General features: G+C 38.7%; 1 protein-coding gene across 1 annotated transcript in view; it reads left to right on the top strand.

The window, feature by feature from the left end:
- KCNIP1 (potassium voltage-gated channel interacting protein 1) overlaps positions 1–4,899 on the top strand; it is a 716,798-nt gene that overhangs the window by 106,014 nt on the left and 605,885 nt on the right. The gene's annotated exons all lie outside the window — the stretch shown is intronic.

Genomic DNA, 4,899 nt, shown 5'->3' with positions numbered 1-4,899 from the left:
GAGATTTCTGTTGCCATAAATGGTAAGGTATGGAAGTCTGCAGTCTTTTAAAGATTGATTGCTCCAGACCAGGGACCTACAATGTTACGAACAAGTTCATTTTTTTTTCTCCTCCTTTGTAGGGAAGCTGTACTGTGGAACTCTAAAGACACCCAATTCTTATCACAGCTTAATGTAACCCCTGTGTGCTCATTTCTTCATAAAAAGATTGAAAATCCAAAATACTTCCCAAAAATCAATTATGAGTTTTTTAAATACTATTATTGCAGTTTCATACTGAGATTTTGGTTTATGGCATTTTTAAAAATATATCATTAACATATGGTTTGTGCTTAGTTGTGCATTGAGCTAATGCATTGGAACACAAAATGTGACTTTTTGATGTATGGGCAAATGCTAGGCATTGCTGAGCCTAGATAAATGTTTAGGCCTCAGAAATTGCCTCTCCCCACTGGCATTACTACTGTTTCTTCTGTTACCTCTGAGAATATATGAGAATAAAAAAGCAAATGACAGAAAACGGACTTTAGAAAAAAATTATATTATTTGAATAATTCTCTGAGGTTGGATCAAAAGTATTCCCAAATTCAACTTAACTTGTTTGTTATATCTTTTCTGAATGACACAGTACATCAGGATATGCCTCAAAGCCCTTTTTTTGAGTCAAGTGCCAGACTAAAGATGCTTGGGGATTTAGCTAGTTTGCTACGTTCTCACACATCCCTGTTTAAATGTTGAATATTTATCAGGAGCTTCAAAGGGCCCTATGAGAGAGGGTGGATGCACTGGAAAAAAATGCAAATTGATTTATGACTGTGAAATGTAAATAAATGTAATTGTTTAAGATTTAATGGCTCACTGAAACACAAGGCTTGGTGTTTAGGTTAGTGGATGATTTTGGAAACTGAACATTTGTACAGAACGTTTTATTTTCAAACAAGAATGCCACTTTTAGAAAGACTTGTTAAAGGCCCAGATGTGTTGCTGTATTAGATGTAACTAGACATGGGAGCTTCGCATTTATATCCCTGGGGATACAAATATGAAGTGTGGCACCATAGAGGCTGCAATGGTCTTTTCCCTCCTCCCAGAAACAGCCTGGTCTGCTCCCTGGACTTCACATGGTGCGTGTGTCCATCATCGGTAACATCACACCAATTGGGGAAGTAGCCCAGCCAGCGCTTCCCTGCCTCCCTGTGCTGCTGACCACTCTGGTGAGGAGGCGGGATGATGAATCTCTCTGCTCGGCTGCTAGGTGGTCAGCACCTCAGGGAGGTGGGGAAGCACCAGCTGAGCTACTTCCACAGTTGGTTGTTACCGATGATGGACATGTGTGCCATGCAAAGCCCAGTGAGTTGACCAGGCTAATTCGGATATCCCTAAGTGTTTCTTCCATATAATAATCATGGTGTGCTGTCAAGTCCATTTTGACTTATGGTAAACCTTTTCAGGGTTTTCTAGGTGGAGAATATTGAGAAGTGGTTTACCAGTTTCTTCTCCTGGGGGAATCCTCAGATTGTGCAGCTTGCCCAAAACCACACAGGCAGATTCTACTCATAGAAGGCACAGTGGGGAATTGAATTCTCAAACTCTGGCTCTGCAGCCAGATACCTAAACCACTGAGCTATCCAGCTATTGTGTTACTTCCACATTGATTTTAATACTGGTTTCAAAATGTGTGGTCAATGAGAGTTAATGTTTTTCAAAGTTGGTTTTTTTTTTCATGCCTGTGTAGCTGAATGCTTCAAACAGATGAAGAAAGTAACTAATTAGAGATGTTAGTTGCTTTTAATCAATACTATCCCCCAGTAATAATGGTCCAGGTATAGTACATTTATAATTTAATGAGAACCAACTTCAGATCTTCTGCAGCAAGTTTGCCACTTTAAAAGTTAATTTTGTATTTACCAAGTTATAGTTTCACCAAATGGTGGATAAGGAATATCACATAAAGTACAGCCTCAAGCTCTGTCAAGAGTGTTGAGGAAACACATAAGTAGATAGGCAAATTTTATATCATAGGCAAAAAAACCTTGTCTTAAAAGAAAGGAAAATGGTAATTTATCTTTTGAAAAACCAGAAAATGAAGAGTTATTTCTAAAAAAAACCTGTAACTGTTACAGCTACTTACCTGCTTTTGCAGCCTAGAGCTTATAACCACAACTAATTTCTTTTTCAAAGAAACTTTCCAACATCTGGTTTAAATGTTTAAATAGTATTTTAAATTATTGTGTTTCTTTCCTACATGCACATTACTATGGAAATGCAATGGGGCAATTGTAGCTGAAAATGTTAGTTTTTTAAAATGTTGGTGAGAAACAGATTCCTTCAGGTACAATCACTTCTGTGATACAGTTAGTCACAGAGGTGTCAAAGAAGCGCTACTGGCAAATCATTCTGTTGTTAAACCTGTGAAGTGTTAAAATCTTGTTACAGCTGTCAGATAAGGAAATGAGACAATCTTCTTCTAGACTTTTAAAAAACATCTAGCTAAATAGAAGTACTCAATGGACCTGGCTAGCTGAAGGATACTGCAGATGATCGAGAGGTATAAATCTATCAGTATAAAACAACGGTTCCTGGTTTGAAGGCATGTACAATCCAAACTTTTATATAGAAAAAAGATGAGAAGGAGAAGAGAAGAAAAATGGAGTTGAAATAATATGCTGTGATTCAGTTACGCGTGCTTAGGTTTAGAAATTTGACTACTTCCATAGTGCTATATCTCTCTCCATGAAAATATGTATTAAAATACATTTCATGCATTCTTTAAGTACGATGAGAAAATCATGATGAAAAAATGTCAATTTTATTTTCTCTCATATTTTTTTAAAAAACACCTTCAGATTTTTAAAATCTCAAATATCTGAAAATGTTGGCAAATTTTTCCGAACAAACTGAAATTAAATTATCTCCCATCTCTGCTGCCCAAACTCCTGCCTGCGTGGCAAAGAACAGACCTGTCTGTCATAGTTAAAGATAAAGAGACTTTCAAGGGGGAAAAAGGGGGAAGTGAAAGCTTCATTTGGCATTAATGTAGATGAATACTCAGAAGATCTAAGCTGGACTTTTAAGAGTTAAAACACTGAAATCCCCTGTGCCAGGCTTTAATTACTCCTGTGTGGTGATTTCTTTACTGTTGAGTTCTTTTTTTTAGTTAGCATATGTAGATATATTTGCACATTTTGGAAAAGTCTTATAGGAAAAATGAGATGAAAGTAATTTGAATTAATTTGCATAATTATTATAATTAGCATGATAATTGTTAACATGATTAACACAATGGTAATTATAACTAATATAATAATTAACGTTACCAGAATGGGGATGCAGGTGAATTCTGGAATGCCAGGAATGCCAGTTATGTAGTTGGGTGGAAGAACTTATTATGAAATGGTTGGTCCTGAGAGTGATTACGAAAAGAAGGGAAGGGAAATTGTTGTTTTCTGGTTTACATTAGGGGCTGTGATAGAAGGAGGTTTCAAAATTGAGTCTCTAATATTTCTTGTTTAATTCCCTTTACTTCTTGCAATTTGGTATTGTTGTTGTTTAGTCGTTTAGTCGTGCCCGACTCTTCGTGACCCCATGGACCAGAGCACGCCAGGCCAACCTGTCTTCTACTGGCTCCCAGAGCTGGGCCAAATTCATGTTGGTGGCTTCGATGACACTGTCCAACCATCTCATCCTCGGTCGTCCCCTTCTCCTCTTGCCCTCATACTTTCCCAACATCAGGGTCTTTTCCAGAGAGTTTTCTCTTCTCATGAGATGGCCAAAGTACTGGATCCTCAGCTTCAGGATCTGTCCTTCCAGTGAACACTCAGGGTTGATTTCCTTCAAAATGGATAGGTTTGTTCTCCTTGCAGTCCAGGGGACTCTCAGGAGTCTGCTCCAGCACCACAGTTCAAAAGCATCAATTCTTCGGCGGTCAGCTTTCTTTATGGTCCAGCTCTCACTTCCGTACATCACTACAGGAAAAACCATAGCTTTGACTATTCGGACTTTTGTTGGCAAGGTGATGTCTCTGCTTTTTAAGATGCTGTCGAGGTTTGTCATCGCTTTCCTCCCAAGAAGAAGGCGTCTTTTAATTTCATGGCTGCTGTCACCATCTGCAGTTATCATGGAGCCCAAGAAAGTAAAATCTGTCACTACCTCCATATCTTCCCCTTCTGTTTGCCAGGAGGTGATGGGACCAGTGGCCATGATCTTAGTTTTTTTGCTGTTGAGTTTCAGACCATTTTTTGCACTCTCCTCTTTCACCCTCATTAAGAGGTTCCTTAATTCCGCCTCACTTTCTGCCATCAGAGTGGTATCATCTGCATATCTGAGGTTGTGGATATTTCTTCCAGCAATCTTGATTCCGTCTTGGGATTCCTCCAGTCCGGCCTTTCGCATGATGTATTCTGCATATAAGTTAAATAAGCAGGAAGACAATATACAGCCTTGTCGTACTCCTGTATTATTACATGTTATTCAGTGTTATTATATCAGAAAAAAACTTCCTAACTGTTAGAGCAGTATGACATTGGAACCCATGATCTCAGGGGGAGGTGTTGAGCACTCCAGCGATGTGGAGGCATTTGAGAGAAAATTTGACCACCATCAGTCAGATGTGCTTTGATTTGGATTCCTGCCTTGAGCCAGGGGTTGGACTTGATGGCCTCATAGGCTCCTTCCAACTCTATCCTTCTATGATTTTATTATTATGTGCCATAAAGTTGCCTCTGACCTATGGCACCCTTATGAATGAGTGATCTAGAGAATGCCCTGTCCTGTAGGTAGTACAGCCACAGTAAGGTTTTGATTAGATTAAACAAAAAAGGTTTGTATTTGTATTAAAAGAAGCCCCATTCTAGCTAAATAGTGGAATTTCAGTGGCAAATGATGCTTTGACATTCCCCC

The sequence above is a fragment of the Pogona vitticeps genome, chromosome 2, assembly GCF_051106095.1.
Source record: "Pogona vitticeps strain Pit_001003342236 chromosome 2, PviZW2.1, whole genome shotgun sequence".
Taxonomy (NCBI): Eukaryota; Metazoa; Chordata; class Lepidosauria; order Squamata; family Agamidae; genus Pogona; species Pogona vitticeps.
This window is presented reverse-complemented; position numbering and strand designations above follow the sequence as displayed.